This window comes from Scyliorhinus torazame, chromosome 6 (assembly GCF_047496885.1).
Source record: "Scyliorhinus torazame isolate Kashiwa2021f chromosome 6, sScyTor2.1, whole genome shotgun sequence".
NCBI lineage: Eukaryota > Metazoa > Chordata > Chondrichthyes > Carcharhiniformes > Scyliorhinidae > Scyliorhinus > Scyliorhinus torazame.
The window spans coordinates 215,634,772-215,652,352 of record NC_092712.1 but is presented as its reverse complement, the minus strand read 5'-3'; the positions used below and the strand labels follow the sequence as shown (position 1 = coordinate 215,652,352).

General features: G+C 45.3%; 1 protein-coding gene across 1 annotated transcript in view; it reads right to left on the bottom strand.

Annotated features, from left to right (window-relative positions):
- Positions 1-17,581, bottom strand: part of jazf1b (JAZF zinc finger 1b) — a 397,554-nt gene that overhangs the window by 298,265 nt on the left and 81,708 nt on the right. The window lies entirely within an intron of this gene.

The window sequence follows — 17,581 nt, the reverse complement described above, 5'->3', positions numbered from 1 at the left end:
TTAGCAGGATGTTTGTGCGGTCTTCAGTTCTTTATCTTAGATTGGATGAACAACATCTCCTAATAAACCTCACATCGTGTTTGTAAGAAATATAACTGTGTGGCATCTCCATACCTTTTCTCTTTGCAGCATATTGAGAATATAACAGAAACAAAGAGTAGGAATAAACAGGTATTTTTCCAATTGGCAGGCTGTGACTAGTGGGGTACTGCAGGGATTGGTGCTAGGACTCCAGACATTCACCACAATATATATTAATGATTTAGATGAAGGAACGTAATTTAATATTTCCAAATTTGCAGATGACACAAAGTTGGGTGGAAGGATGAGCTGTGAGGAGGATGCAGAGTTGCTTCAGTGTGATTTGGGTGAGTGAGTGGGCAAATGTATGGACAATGAATGAGTGGGCAAATGCATGGCCAATGCAGTATAATGTGGACAAATATGCGTTTATCCACTTTGGTAGCAAAAATAGGAATACAGATTATCTGAGCGGTTATAGATTGAGAGAGGGGAATGTGCAATGAGGCCTGGGTGTCGCTGTATTCCAGTCGCTGAAAGTAAACATTCAGGTGCAGCAGGCGGTAAAGAAGGGAAATGGTATGTTGGCCTTCATACCAAGAGGATTCAAGTACAGGAGTAGAGGTGCCTTGCTGCAATTGTACAGGGCCATGGTGAGACCACACCTGGAATATTACGTGCACTTTTGGTCTCCTTATTTGAGGAAGGATGTTCTTGTTATCGAGGAGTGTAGTGAAGGTTTATCAGACTGATTCCTGGGGCAGCGGGACTATTATATGAGGAGAGATAGAGTCTGTTAGGATTATATTCGTTGGAGTTCAAAAGAATGAGGGGGGATCTCATAGACACGTATAAAATTCTAACTGGACTAAACAGAGTAGATGCAGGAAGGATGTTCCCGATGGCTGAGGAGTCCAGAACTAGGGGTCACAGTCTAAGGATGCGGAATAAATCATTTAGTACTGAGCTGAGGAGTAATTTCTTCACCCAGAGGGTGGTGAGCCTGGGGAATTCGCTACCACAGAAAGCAGTTGAGGTTAAAACATTGTATGTTTTCAAGAAGGAGTTAGATTTAGTTCTTGGGCCTGAAGAGGTCAAAGAATGTGGGAGGGGGGGAAAAGCAGGAACAGGTTGCTGTGTTGGATGATCAGCCATGATCATAATGAATGGCAGGGCAGGCTCAAAGGGCCGAATGGCCTACTCCTGTTCTTATTTTCAATGTTTCTATAACTTTTCAAATATTGACAATGAGTTATACCATCAATTTCCCTGAGCTCTACTACACAGAAAACAGTCATTAACAGCAAGATAATATTGATTGTCACTTCGAAGAGTTTCACCTATGGCATTCACATTGTTCATAAGATTGAATAAGTTTGAGAGCGCAAATTGCATAGTTTTCGGAAGAAATGGATTTAGTGGGCTCTTGTAGTTTTCATGCAAACAACAATACCTGGGAGGGTGTGATTATAGACATCAGCAGTACTTGGTGTCTCCTACAAAATACCTCTGTGATAGAACAGTAAAACAACCACATCAGCACTTAACTCTACTGAAAATCAGGCAGTGCTTTTTGTCTGCTCTGAATTATCTGCTTCAAAATAACAATCCAGTGACAGAGTTTACCTTTGTTATTACTTCTTCAACAAAGTGAAATTGTACAGTCACATCATGGAAGGACTTTCTAGAGGAGACTTGGGTTTTATCTCCTTACTAGAGCTCAAATTCAATTAGTTTCCAAACATGAAGCCCCAGTAGTGAAAATAAGTAGGAGATTAAATAAAGGCACTGGCAGGCTACTTTGGGAGTTTGAGAGGAAACGGGAAAGCTGAAAATTGATTGTAGCCTCCAAAGATTGAGATCAGTGCACTTTATTTACATTTTAACAGGAAGCCTGCAGCTTTTTATATACGGTGTCATACAACGTTATGCACTTGTGTTGAAACAGAATGCGGTTTTAATTTATAAAAATTAAGGGTTTTTCAAATATTTATTAGCTTACAGGAAGCCCCTCCTTACAATTTAAACATTTGATCTTTGATTGCAAACTCGGTGTTTGGTATGCAGACAACCTACCAATTTGCAGAGATTCTCTCTCCGACCACTCTTGAGGCAACAGGGCATTAAACTTCTCGCAGTGCTGTTCCAATTATAATCATAGTACCTTCCCCATCTTTGAAAATCTTATCTAATTCTAGCTCCTTTAAAATCTTGATTGTATACTGAACCCAAATGTCCACCTTCCCTCCTTTCTTCCTTAGCCACTGCACTTGATTCTTATTAATTCAGGGAACAATTTCACAGAAAAAGAGTCTGTTTTGGGAGTGTTACTCGGCGCCTGCAGCACCGAGAACGAACCTGCTATCAAACGGGGGGTGTTTTGGCCTCAGTGAGGAACTTCGCGCCGAGGCCACACTTACCTCATTTTCTGCACTGACACGTTCAGCACATCAGTGCAGGAAGAGATCGGGCACCATTTTGAAAAACCGCCCGATCTCTGACCCGACAGCCACCCCACCGCAACTGCCAGACCCCCTCAAACTACCTCCTAGGGGGGTTCTCGAGCACCCCCTCACCACACACGGGCATGGCACCCCTGCCCAATCCCTGGCATGGGCAATGGGCAGCCTAGCACCCAGGCACCTTGGCACTGGCCACCCTGGCAGTGACACTACTCGCCAGGCAGTGCCAGGGTGCTGCCCAGGTGGCACTGCTGAGGTGCCAGGCTGGCAGTGCCAAAGTGCCTAGGTGGCAGCAGGAGTGCCTGCAGGCCGGAAGCTGCAGCGGTGAGCCTGCAGGCCAGAAGCCACCGTGGTGAGCCTGCTGGAAGCTGCCGTGGTGAGCCTGCAGGCCGGAAGCTGCCATGGTGAGCCTCCAGGCCGGAAGCTGCAGTGGTGAGCCTGCAGGACGGAAGCTGCAGTGGTGAGCCTGCAGGCCGGAAGCTGCAGTGGTGAGCCTGCAGGCCGGAAGCTGCAGTGGTGAGCCTGCAGGCTGGAAGCTGCAGTGGTGAGCCTGCAGGCCGGAAGCTGCAGTGGTGAGCCTGAAGGCCGGAAGCTGCAGTGGTGAGCCTGCAGGCCAGAAGAGGGGCTGCGAGGGAGAGGCTGCCTTTTGGGGGCTGGGAGGAAGAGGGAGTGCCAGCAGCTAAGAGGAATGAGAGGCTGCCTGCCAGGGGCTGGGAGAGAAGGGAGGCTGCCAGCTACAGGACAGAGGGGAAGAGAGGCTCTGACTGACAGAACAAGCTCGAAGGGCTGGATACTCGACTCCTGCTCCTATTTCTTATGCAACTTCAATTTCAAGTTCCCAACTACTTAGTATTTGGCCTTCATTCACCAGGCTCTTTCTGCAGCTATTCATCTGTTCAATCACTACCTCGCATCCTCACCTCCAGGAAAATCTTTTCTCGCTCTCCAATCCCAGTTGTCCCTCTGGCTTGGTATCCATCTTTGCTGCCTCAAATCTAAGTGTAGGTCTGTGCACATTTGGTGCACACCATGCTTTACCAGATAAGGGTGGACCACATCAAGCACAAATGGACGATGTTACCCCTTGTCTCTATGTTGTCAAACTGTGTGTCTGGCAACCATTGTTTCCTCCAACTGAATATTGGGAAGACCAAAGCCAACTTCTTTGGCCACCACACAAATTTGTACCTTCGCCACAGAATCTAACCCCCGCCCTGGCCAGACCATATTTGCAACCTTGACATGTTACTTGAAGCCATGCTGAGATTTTGAACCCCTATCCACCCCATCAAAAAGATCACTGACTCCCACCTCCAGAACATCGCCTGTCTATTCCTATCTCAGCACAACTGCTGCTGAAACTCTCATCCCTGCCTTTGCCTCTTCCAGGTGCAAATATTCCGATGCTTTCCGAGGCAGTTCCCTATCTTTCATCTTCTATAAACATCAGCTCATCCAAACCTCTGGTGTCTGTGCACTATCCTGCACTAAGTGCCACTCACTCATCACCACAGTGCTTGCCGACTTAAATTGGGTCCATGACCCTCATAATACCGTCAATTTAAATACCTCAGTTCCTGTGTTGGGTGGGGTGCAGAGTTTGATTGACAACTTAGAGAGACTATTAAATGATGTGCTGTCTTTGATGTGAGGCTTGTTTATATAAGCACTTGAGATTTTAAGAATATTTGAACGGACTTTCATGAATGGGAATTGTTTACTATCAAGTCTGTATAAGTGAAATCTAAGTCTTCACATGGCTCCTTAGATCTGTCACGAGTGGATATTAGGTGAGTTGGCATATTGGTAAATGGGACCAGAGGGTTGGTGGGGGGCATGCGCTGGGATAGAGGATATAAAGAGCAATGGGAGTGTGAGGGATGAAAGCTAGAGAACCTAAAATCTTATAACGCAACCGGCATGAAATCTCAGAGAACCGAGATGGGAGTTCTACCAGCCTGTCTCATCACACGCCTTCTCCTATGGCCCTATGCTGTGCTTCTGGGGGTGGCACGCCTGACTCAATCCTACACCCATCCCCTTGGATCTAAGATCGTCACACTCAAGGTCTGTTTTGCAAGGGTGTCGCAAACCTGGAATTTTTTCTGATTTAATCTACCCACCTCAGTAGCGAAGATTCAACCCCATGACTCTGAAATCCCTTCTGAAACTCTCTTCACCTCCCTCTTCCCCTTTAAGATGCTGGTTAAAACCCATGTCTTTCAGCAAACTTTCATTTCCCTCTTCTAATATCTTTTCGCTCAGCATCCATTTGTGTCAAATAATGCTTCTACAAAGTATCTCAGAATGCTTCAAGGCTAAAAGTGCAAAGAAATACAAGTTGTACTTGACATTGGATGCATGTTAAAAAAAGGTGAGGCTTTATTTTTCCCCCAGAAGCAATCTAAGCGATTTGTGAGAGAACAATATATTACAATTAAATAGTGGTACAAAACATTTGATAATGAAATGAGTGTGATAAGGGACTCATAATAACAATAGTTTGACGCAAAAGTGTGACCAAGATATACAATAAGAGGAAGTACAGTTTATAAACAGTAAATAAGTAGACATAATAATTTTGATAAGATGTTATTAGTCCATCTCTTGTACTGTTGCCCATAAAAATATGGTGCCCATATTGCCAGTCACTGCTGTCCGCATGCTTCTGTTTCTCTCACTGTCTCTCCTCCTCTGAATCTGCCTTGTTTATTTCTCTTCAGCTGCTGTCCCTTCTGTTTTCTCTCTTTTTACGTGGAAGGAAAAGTTGCCACCGTTTGGTGTGAGGATCAAGGGGAAAATGTGGCCTCCTGTAGCTCAAATCCCATTCTATCCTCTCCCCCACCCCAATCACTCATGCATATATCCTCCCCCTTGTTCCCATGGTGTCTCACTTCCCCTTTCAAACATATCCTCATTTCCATCCTCTACTTTTGAACTATCCATTCAACCCCTTTACCCTCTACCACTTCCTTGTTCTACTGTCAACCACCTCATCCTTAACTTCCCATTAGCTATCTCATTTTCACTTATTCCTTAAAAAGCCAAGTGGCAACAATTCAGAAACATCCTCACTCAACTGGTTTTCCTTCCCCCTCCCAACCTATTATCTTCTCTGTTTCACTACAAACAACCTTTATGTACTTTAAAGTTTAAGCTTTTTCAAAAATAAAACTGTAACATCCTGACAGACGGGTAACTACTGGACGAACAAATGAACAATTTATTAAAGTAAGAAACTATGTACAGGAAGTGTGATAAAAGCTACCATGTTCCAAGACTCCAAATTCCTAACTGGCTGGGAACCCGCTTCTGCTCCCAAGGTCCGCGTGCTCTAGCCCCCATTGGCCCCCGGCCCCACCCTCCCCCACTTAAAGGGGCACGCTACGGCATCCCTCATCTTTTAAGTCCCTGATGAACATTCTCAAATAACAACGGAACTATGTACATTTACAAAAATGAACAACATGCGTTTTTCTAAATAGCGTCAGTCAGTCAGGGAATTTGTTAATTCTTTGAGAACAACGCAATTCACTGATGGGTACTTCAGCAGTAGAGGTGACTGGTGTTGGGCCCACAATGGGTTGACTCCCCATAGATGAAGGTGTATCCACACAGGTAGTTTCCTCAGTGCCCCTTGGTACCATACTGGATTCATCCTCTGGGCAACTTGCTGTGGCATTAATTTCATCCGCATCCATCTCACTGACAAGTCTACTAGGGCCTGGTTGCCCACTAGTTTAGCATGTAGTTCTCTTTTCCTTAAGTGGTCCAAGTGTTTTTTTTAAACTTTCTCCCTTGTACTTCTATCTCATATGACACTGTACCTGTTTTGATACTGACCGTTCCCAGGACCAAATTAGGGCCAGCACAGAAATTGTTACCGTAAACTAAACACAAATGTTCTTTCAACTTTCTTTGAATTGGGGCGATTTCTGGTGGTGGCTATGTGGTGAGCAGTCGCACGCGTGGTGGCTCCCGCCAAGGTACTTCGATTTTGGCCCTTTTTGCCCGGTTTATGGGTGATATTTGGGGAGAAATTAGTTTAGTGTGATGGAATAGGGTTCCCTCATAAAAGTAATGTCCGACAAATACAATTCAAGGCATAAGTCGGGCAAGGGATCACCGTCAGATTCAGAGGTTCCTTGAGCCTCAATGGAGGGGAACATGGCGGAATATTCCGCTGCATCATTGACCTTTCTTTGGTCGACCGAGACGTTGGCGAGCTACTTGATGGATGAATTTAAGAAGTAGTGGCAGGCGGCCGTTGAGGACCCCAAGAAGGCAATGGAGAGGGCTTTAGCCCCTCTTTGGGCGACCTTGGAGAAAATGGACCTGGGTATAGATACAAGATGCAGCGATACAGAAGGTGGAGATGACACTCTCAGACCATAGTGATCGATTGTCTCCCTGGAGGCAGAGATGCCGCTGTTGGCTGAAGAGCATAAAGCATTGAAGGCCAAGGTTGATGATCTGGAGAACCACTCCAGACGGCAAAACCTAAGAATCCTGGGGCTACCGGAGGGTCTGAAGGGCTCAAACTCTACGGACCATATGTCTTAGATGTTTGGAAAGTTGGTGAGGGAGGGGGTTTTGCCGTCCCCTCCTGAATTGGACCAGAAGCCTAGATCTGGGGAGCCACCACGGGTGATCATCGTCAGGTTTTATAGATACCTAGACCGGGAATGGGTCCGGAGGTGGGCAAAGGACCATCGGGACTAGAGATGGGAAGGCCACGCCATCAGAATATAGCAGGACGTTGGGACAGAGCTGTCAGTAAGATGTGCGGTGTTCAGTAAGGCTGCGCTGTATAAGAACAATGTGAGATTTGGTGTGGTGTACCCAGCTCATCTTCGAGTGACCTTTAAGGAGAGAGATTATTATTTTGATGCTCCAGAGGATGTGAAGGAGTTTGTCAAAAAGCACAGACTGGGGGTGAACTAAAATGCTCAAGGACTAAGACTAAGAAGTTAGATATTTGTTCACTGTTAGGTTTATCTGGGATCTTTGTGTACAGTGGGGGAGTGCAAGGGTTGTTGTTGGTAGGTGTTTTTTTCTGGGTGATTTGGGGGTTTGTATATTGTACTGTTGGAGTTGTTTGGGGGATGGGAGTTTATTTTCCTCTATTCTGTAATAAAGTTTGGTATGGGCGGGGGCTGAATGCTGGTAAACTGTTTTTACCCTTTGTGGGGTTCACCCTGCTAGCAGTATAGCTAGTTATTGGGAGCGGAGAAGGGGGGATATCTGCAGCTTGTGACCATTAGGGTGTTCTGTTTAAGGTAATGATCTTAGGTTTTTGTATTTCTGTTTTGGCTGGGATTGGAGACAGGGGAGCGGGCCTTTTGTTCTTCTGTTGGTTGTTTGTTTGGTTTGCAGGGTGCGGCGTGGTTTGGCTGGGGAGGGGTAGACTGCTGACTGTGACAGATTCTTTGTTTTTGTGCGGGCTTCATTGGGGTTTTGGCAACCATCGTCGGTGGGCCCAGAGCTGGCGCAGGCTGAGGCACGGCTGGATTGCCTCACAGGATGGATATGGCTGATCCTGGGTTTGGAAGAGTCAGAGGCCCCCTCTCCGGTTGATAACTTGGAATGTAAGGGAGTTAAACGGACCGGTAAAAAGATCTTGGCTTTGTACACTCAGAAGTTTGAAGGCTGATGGATCAGACAAGATTGCAAAAATGCTGGGTGGGGCAGGTATGTCATTCAGGTTTCGATTGTAGGATGCAGGAGACTGCATGTTGATTAGTAAGAGGTTGTCTTTTTCTTTGTGGAGATTTGGGTGTGCAAGGCATAAGGGGTTTTCTTCCCCCCCCCCCCCCCCCCCCGGCCCACGTCCATCAGACCCAGTCCCGGATGGACTTCTTCTTTGTGGTGAGTAGGTCTCTTCTTCCTGGGGTGAGGGAGGCAGGGTGCTCAGCAATCGTTATCTCGGATCATGCTTCGCATTTTGTGGACCTGATGTTGGAGCTGGGCCACTCTCAGCGACCCCCGTGGAGATTAGACACGGAGTTGGTCGCGGACAAAAGATTTGTGAGCGTATGTACTCTGCCATTGGGGAGTATGTAGAATTTAAAATGAATGAGGTGGTCTCACCCTTCCACGCTCTGGGAAGCCCTGAAGGCTGTCATTAGGGGGTAGATAATCTCTTACAAGGCGCATAGCGATAAATCTGGAAGGGTGGAGAGGCAGAGGCTGGTGGAATCTATTCTCGAGGTGGACCGCCAGTACTCAATTGCCCAACACCGGAGATAGAAATAAATTGCAGATGGAATTAGAGTTGTTGCCAACAATCAAGGCGGTGATCCAGCTGCGATGTTCGAGGGGGGACCTTTTATAAGTAAGGGGAGAAGGACATCCCTCTGTTAGCACACCAGCTGAGACATGAGGCTGTCTCCCGGGAGATAGTGCTAATCAAGGGCTCGGAGGGGGGGGGGGGGGGGGGGGGGGGGGGTCCGCCCCAGAGAAGGTTCACACAGAATCACAGAATAATAGTGCAGAAGAGGCCCTTTGGCCCATCGAGTCTGCACCGACGCATGAAAATCCCCGACCTGCCGACCTAATCCCATTTGTCAGCACTTGGCCAATAGCCTTGAATGTTATGACGTGCCAAGTGCTCATCCAGGTACTTTTTAAAGGATTTGAGGCAATCCACCTCCACCACCCTCCCAGGCAGTTTATTCCAGACCGTCACCACCCTCTTAAAATGGTTAAAATGTTTTTCCTCAAATCCCCCCTAAACCTCCTGCCCCGAACCTCAACATGTGTCCTCTCGTTACTGACCCTTCAACTAAAGGGAACAGCTGCTTCCTATCCACGTCCCTCATAATCGTGTACAGCTTGGTCAGATCACCCCTCTGTCTTCTCTGTCCCAGCGAAAACAACCCAAGCCTATCCAACCTCTCTTCATGACTTAAATGTTCCATCCCAGGCGATGTCCTGGTGAATCGCCTCTGCCCCCACTCCAGTGCAATCACATCGGTTGATAAAGGCAAGTGTCCCATATGCCTTTCCCACCACCCTATTAACTGGGCTTCAGAAATCTATGTCCCTTTGTTCCTCAGAACTTCCCAGTGTCAGGCCATTCAATGAATACTTCCTTGTTAAATTACTCCTTCTGAAGTGTATCACCTCACACCTTTCAAGGTTAAATTCCATCTGCCACTTATCTGCCTATTTGATCATCCCATCTGTATCTTCCTGTAACCCAAGAAACTCAACCTCACTGCTAACCACCCGGCCAATCTTTGCATCATTCGCAAACTTACTGTTTCTACCTCCCACATAGTCATCTATGTTGTTTATATAAATGACAAATAGGGGACCCAGCACAGATCCCTGTTGTCCGCCACTGGACACTGGCTTCCAGTCACTAAAGCAGCCGTCTGTCACCACCCCTCGGCTCCTACAGCCATGCCAATTTTGAATCCAATTTATCAAGTTACCCTGTATCCCATGTTAATTTGTCTTCTTTATAAGTCTCCCATAGTTCCCCTACCACTGACGTGGACTCACTAGTCTGTAGTTCCCTGGCTTACCTCTACAACCTTTCTTAAATAGTGGGACCACACTAGCTATTCTCCAGTCCTCTGGCACCTTCCCCGTGGCCAGAGAGGAAGTAAAAATTTGGGTCAAAGCCCATGCAACCTTGCTTCCCACAGCATCCTGGGACACAATTCATCCGGACCTGGAGATGTTTCCACTTTTAAGCCTGCCAGCACCTTACAGTGCAGAACAGTGGCTGATAAGAATGTCAGGATTCTGTTCTTTCGCCTTACTCACAAATCCTTTCACCTTTCTGGTCATGAAAGCTGCTCCATCAATCCTCTCCGGTCATATGATTGTTTGCAAAAGAAAAAATTCGCTGTCAGCATATCTGACATCGGCCAAGAGCTGCGGTGTCTGCTAATATTTGTGGAATCATTAATCTACAGGGAAAAATTTTCCACACATTTCTTATTTCTCCTGAAGTGCCTGCTCAAAATCAACTGACATGTTGTGAATATGCTGTTTGATTGTATTATCAGAAAGAGGAGCTTTTCTGATTTCTTTCACAGCATCAGGTCCCAACATTACTCACAATGCTTTTGCAGGCTGACAGAATTAAGGTTTTGGCAATGGTGTGCAGGGTCTTCGATTTCACTATGAGTTCAGCCACCAGGTAACTCACCTTCTGCGCATCATCTGAAACCCACACACACTACGACATATGTTAATTTTGCTTTAAGTTTTGTTCTTTCAAGTGCTTGAGAGTAAATGGTGTTTTGTATTGAAATGGCGCTTTAGCCTTCTTGGTACCATTACAGCATTTGAGATCTCCTCCCTGTAAATTAGGCATTCTGGGACAGGGGAAGAAGTATCATCAGTCCATGAAAATCCAACGGCCAAGCAACTGTTGCCGTGCTGTCTGTGTACAAACCTCGCTTTTTTTCTCCTGATGTTCTGTTCTTTCGGTTTCATCTGAATCAGAGCGGGATTCTTCACTTCTCTTCAAGAGTTTATCCATGGCAAACTATGGTCAAACTACACAATAAATTGCTTCAAGTGTCAACTCACAAGCACAACTCTTTGGCGTGCCAGCCAGAATGCTATTGCTCTAAAGTAGCATGACGTATTTGAAATCTTTATGGTAATCAGGCCCATGTGCATATCTACCAACGTAAAAAATTCGAACCAGTTTACGTGGGTCTCACCCGCACAGCCCAAAGATGTGCAGGGTAGGTGGATTGGCCATGCTAATTTGCCCCTTAAGTGGAAAAAAAATAATTGGGCACGCTAGAGGAGGGGAAAAAATTAGAATCGTGCATGTGCAGCCCTTTCCCAGCACCCGGTGCATGTGCGGGAGGTCCAAAGTTTGTCAGGACTTGGAGATGCCGTCCACAGAACTGAAAACGAAGATTAGTTTTAGTTCAGTTACATTAATCTTGAATCGTATTTTGCGGCACACCAGTATGCCAGTTGGGAAGCACTGCCCTGGTCAGTCCCATAACATATTGCTCCAAAGAAAGTGTCTATAAACCCATCTTCTAGATCACTCTTGCCAAAGTGATTGTCCAAGTCTATATGAAGTGTCAAAACCCCGCATTGCCTTGGTTAAAAGCTCTAATAATTTAACGTTTAATCCAACAGCAGAACTATTGTTAGGGGGCCTATAAGCTATTCCCACCAGCGTATTCTGACTCTCGCCATTCCTAAGTTCCACACATACTGATGCTACTTCATGATCTTCTGAGGCCAGATATTACTCATAATGTCCTTATGTCATCCTTTACTACCAGGGTTACACTTGCTCCTCTGTAATTCTGTCATGGTGGTGGACCCATAAATTGGTGGCATTGTCACCTGGGGCAAAGCAACCAGTTAAATGTGATCACACAGTTGCCAGCCAATAAATCAGACAGAGGTGCAGTGCCCATCCAATCATGTGACAGAGGGAGGCGGGCAGGAAAGCTGGAATCCTGTTGTCAGGTGATGGTAGCGCAGATGCTGCCGACATTTTTTTATTCTTTATTTTTTGTTAATAAATTTAGAGTACTCAATTATTTTTTATCCAGTTAAGGGGCAATTTAGCGTGGCCAATCCACCTAACCTGCACATCTTTTGGGTTGTGGGGGTGAAACCCACGCAGACACGGGGAGACTGCGCAAACTCCACACAGACAGTAAACCCAGGGCCGGGATTCGAACCCAGGTCCTCAGCGCCGTAGGCAGCAGTGCTAACCACTGTGCCACGTGGCGACATTTTTAAACGTCAGCCAGAGCTGTCTGTAATGGTTCCAAGATTTTTGACTATTTTTGAATCTGCAGCTGAAAAGAGATGCTATGCAGCTCAAAACGCCGGCCTACAGCTCCAAGCCAGAAAAAATTGAACAGTAAGATCTGGACCATTAGTGGCCACAACAAAATCCTGCCAATGTCAGCAGCCTTCAATGAAGAAAGCAAGGCAAGAGCTATACAGCAGTGGAATAGCACAACTCAAACAGAGCATTGCCCCATGGCTCAGTGATGCCTCCCTAAGGTTCTCCTCCAGGGAGCTCAGAAACAGCAGGTTGTCTTGTTCTCAATGAACGGAAAAAGGAAGCCCTCCCGCCTCACCAGTGAAGCTAGGATGGAGGTAGCTGCGGCGGTTAGCAGCCATGAGGGTCCAGCAGTGGAAGTGGATCCTAAGCCGGAATAATGACCTTCTCTTCAATGCCAGGATGAGTCTGAATGGGCACATTCGGTGGGCAATATGCAACAGGTCTCAAGTTTCAGAAGCCAGGCAAGTAAAAGAATAATGTGTCCTAGTAGCAGCTGCCATAGAATCCACTGAATCCCTACAGTGCAGAAGAAGGTCTTTTGGCCCTTCGGGTCTGCACCAGCCCTCTGAAAGAGCACCCTGGGCCCATTCCCCCACCCTATCTCATGAGGGATCCTGCAGCATCGGTGACAGACTCCCATGAAAGGCACAATTTTCCCATGCACCGTTGCTCTAACAACCGAAGATAATTCATGTGACTTCCGAATAGCCTGGAATGGAGCAGGAACCATCTTCGGCCTCTCTTGCCTTCTATCAATTCTCATGGCGCACTCATGCAGCTGCCCAGCCACGGGCAGCACCACTTGCTACGCCTCTTGTCCTGGTAATAGAGGCTTGGTGGTCTGGTGCACCCCTCAGAGCCTTTCCTCCACCATACATGGGCCAGGAAGACTTATCCTTGGATGACACCTCCTTAACTGGTTGCTGCCTTTGGATGCAGCTGCTGTCCCTTAACCTCTCAGAACTGCCCTTCCCATTCACACGTTCGCTTGCTTCGTCTCTCCTTCCAACTAAAGTTTACACTCCAAGGAAGGCAGTTCCAGAATGGCTGACCTTCTCAGAATCGAAAACCTTGCCTGAAAACCACTAGCTTTTAATGGTCAGAGATCTGACAGACCACAATCCCAGAATGTAATTCGATTCCATTCAGAAGTATGTTAATTCAACTTAATGCCTTCTTCCACAATCTCAATTACCTTCCTGCCACTTGCATGTGGCATTACAGCCTCACTGCCTCCCTACTGCCCGTGTGATTTGGCCCCAAGTTACTGATATCAGGGCCTCCAACTTGGCCTCCCGGGTGTTTCTATGGCCCCGCCACGGTTCCTGCTCTACCATTGTTCCTGCTTCAGAGGCCTACATTAAATTCCGCCCACTGTCTCATAGAAACAAACAGTCATGTTATGCTTTCTAAAAGTTAACAAAATACAGATAAAATAATTTGTTGGATTCAAAATACAACAAATGTTTTCTTTGAAATCTCAAAAGAAAATGAAGACTTAGATAGAGGCTGGGTTTTATAAGTAGATGCACAGAGAATAGACAGTTCATATTTATAACCTTTACAAATCAAATCATTCGTTCGGCCGTAGTTAGAAATTATGAACAGTTTGGGGTGCCTTACTTTGAAAGAATGTCAAGGCTATAGATAGGACACAGGAAATAGTCACAGATTATATCAGGACTGAGGGACTTTGTTATGCAAACAGATTGGAGAAACTGGGGTTCTTTTCATCCAAAAAGACTTTCAGTGATTTGATAATTGGATACATTTAAGATCACCACCAAATGAACAAAGAGAAGATTTGTTTTTACACAAGGAATATCCTGCAGAGGCAATGGAAGAAGCAGAATCCACCACAGCTTTTAAAAGTGAAGTGGATAAATATTTGAAAAAGCAAAAGTCAAAAGAAAATGGAGGAAAAAGACTCTCAGAAAGCTGGCACAGTCGCAATGTGCCAATAATATCCTTCTATATTGTAAAATTCTCTGATTCTACTATGCCATCCATTCATTCACTTCAAAACATTTATTGAGAAATCCAAGGATTCTTCAATAATCCCAAAGTTAGTTCCTCCTGCAGGTAACATTAAGACCAATTTGATTAATACATAGACACTTTATCCTTGTTATTCTACCAGCAGGTGTCACCATTCTCCAAGTAACCAAAGTAACTATTGCAATTGTAAGATTAGAATTATTGACCAACTAATCTTTTGAGTTATAATGATGCATTTTAAAAGAGTTGTTACAAGTGAGACAATGGCTTTAGTGGTATTCAGAAATACCATAAGGAAAACATTTTTATTTTTGCACAGCAAATTTAGGGAAACATCTGTAATTATCATTAAAATCGTCATAAGCTTTTTTTATAAAAGAGGTCAAGGAAGATGCAGACTATAATCTTGTCTTATTTGTATCTTCCTCAGTGTAACTGTGCATTTAAGCAAACCATTGAGCATTTGAAACGGAGGACTTTTATTCATAAGTTCCACGAAACTGGAATAATGATACAAATAACTTGCAACAGTGATTTTGAGTTCTCAGAATGTACAAATAATCAAAATGCCAGTTACCATAAAAATGTGGAATATATTCAGTGCGCCTGCTTGGTTGAATAATAGTACTTTGATAGGAACCTCAACCTCTGTCACAACATTTGAAGGGTTCAAGTCTCATTCCAGGACTAGGCTAAGGCTTCGGTACAATGGGTTGCATTAGTAGCAGTACCTACATTCAGATGGGGCCCTCTCTACCCATTGAAGTGGACTAAAAGCAAAAATCCCACATAATTATGCACAGAACAACAGGGAGGTGTCCTAGTGTCCTGCACAGCAGGCCTCCCTCAAGGCAAACAAGAAGGTTAACTACTCATTTATCTTTTTGCTATCTGTGGGACCTGACTGTGCAGATTGTTTGCCACTGTGCTTATATAACAGTGAACATAAAACATAGAACATACAGTGCAGGAGGCCATTCGGCCCATCGAGTCTGCACCGACCCATCCAAGGCCTCACTTCCATCCCATCCCCGCAACCCAGTGACCCCCTCCTAGCCTTTTGGACACGAAGGGTCATTTATCATGGCCAATCCACCTAAGCTGCACGTCTTTGGACTGTGGGAGGAAACCGGAGCACCCGGAAGAAACCCACGCAGACACAGGGAGAACGCGCAGACTCCGCACAGACAGTGTCCCAGCGGGGAATCGAACCTGGGACCTCTACTTTGACTAGAATTCAAGCAGCAGGATCAGGAATATTTAACTGGATGTGTCACAATTTGAAATGTGAACCTAAGTGACCCATGTACTTTCACCAGGTTAAATTTGAAGAGTTCCTGCTATTCTTTGTTTTTGATGTTATGTCCCTGTCCGTGTGGAGTTTGCACATTCTCCCCATGTCTGCGTGGGTCTCACTCTGCAGAGTAGGTGAATTGGCCACGCTAAATTGCCCCTAAATTGGAAAAAAGAAGAATTGGGTACTGTAAATGTATTTATTTTTAAATATAATGGGGGAAGGGACAGGTCAAAGCCTAGCAGCCTCTGTGACTGTGCTTTATGATCAATAATAACTCTTCCTAGAAGTTATATAAACCGGGAGCTGTAAACTAGAGCAAGTTTGAGTTAATGCTGCGAAATGGCCAGTGTGAGTCAAATGTACTCCTAATAATAACGATGAGAGTCCTGAGCAAAATTTGGGTCTGATTTGAATGAAACACATAAGCATTAACATGACAACCCAGTGAAGCTCGCTGGCAAAGACCTGATAAATTCCAGCCAGCTGCACCCGCTAGAGGGAGTTCTTGTTCCTTGTCCTCCTATTCCACAAAGGTGTAATCTTTAAAAAGTTTTACGCCTTTTCCTTGAGCAGCCTCCAACCGTTTATAGGAATGATTAGGCCATCAAGACCTGACACAACTAGGCAAAGCTCGTGCAGCACAAGCCCTGCAAATTGGACCCAGATTTTGCATCAGGACCGTACAAGTAGCATTAGGACCCCGCTTTGCATGCAGCCAGTGCCTTTTTCAGGTGAGAAATCTGAATATCTAAAAGGCATCCAGTATATATAACATAATAGGATAGAATGATAGAATCCCTACTGTGCAGAAAGAGCCCATTCAGCCCATTGAGTCTGCACTGGCCCTTGGAAAGAGCACCCTACATAAGCCAATGCCTACATCCTATTACCGTAACCCAGTGACCCCCACCTCACCTTTTGCACACTAAGGGGCAATTTAGCATGGCCAATCCACATAGCCTGCACATCTTTGGACTGACAAAACCCACGCAGACAAGGGAGAAAGTGCCAACTCCACTTAGTCACCTGAGGCTGGAATTGAACCCGCATCCCTGGAGCTGTGAGGCAGCAGTGCTAACCACTGTGCCGACAAATAGCATAGCAATACAGAAGCCTGTGTTAATATCTATGTATTATGAGAATGTAGACTGTGTAATGCAGGCTAACACGTGGTTTAGATAAGCTGTTAGGATTTCATTTGGGTACGTTAAGTAAGCAGCAGGTGAAAAAATCAAATGAGCTGCAGAAGAATTATTGTTAGTTTGGAGATAACATGTCGAGATTTCAGGCGTTATTATACTGGTTGGAAGTGATGTTTATAACCATGCAGAATTGTGTTATTTTCTACATTAAGTGACACATAGACTCTAGTAAGAATGAAGTGCAGATGATGTGAACGTGCCATCAACTGGTGTCAAAGAAACAACTTGCATTTATGGAGCAATTTTCACAACTTCAGAACATCTCAATGCACTTTACAACCAATTAAATACTTTTGCAGGGGAGTCACAATTATTTAGTTGAAACACAGCACCTGGATTGTACCCAGCAAGGTCGCACATACAGCAATGTGATAATGAGCAGGTCATGTGTTTGGAAGTGGAGTTGACCGAGGGATAGATATTGTTCTAGACACCAGGGATAGCTTCCCTGCTCTCCTTAGAAATTGTACCTAGGATCATTACACCCAACATGGCTCAGTTTAAAGTCCCATCAAAAGACTGTGTGGCGCTCCTTATATGTCAGTTTGTATTTTGTGCTCAAGTCTCAAGAGTGGGGACTGAATGCACAACGTTGTGTCTCAGGCAAGAGCACGACAAACGGAACTTTGTCATATGACACAACGGTTACATGACATTCTCAGAGTTGATGAATTTAGAGTACGCCATCTGACATTGCCCATCTAGGTATATAACCAGGTTCTCTTTCAATAATTATTTGGTATTCTGTGTTGAGAACTCATCTAGATTAGTTAATGATTCACTGCAAGAGTCGATATCCCGCTATGAC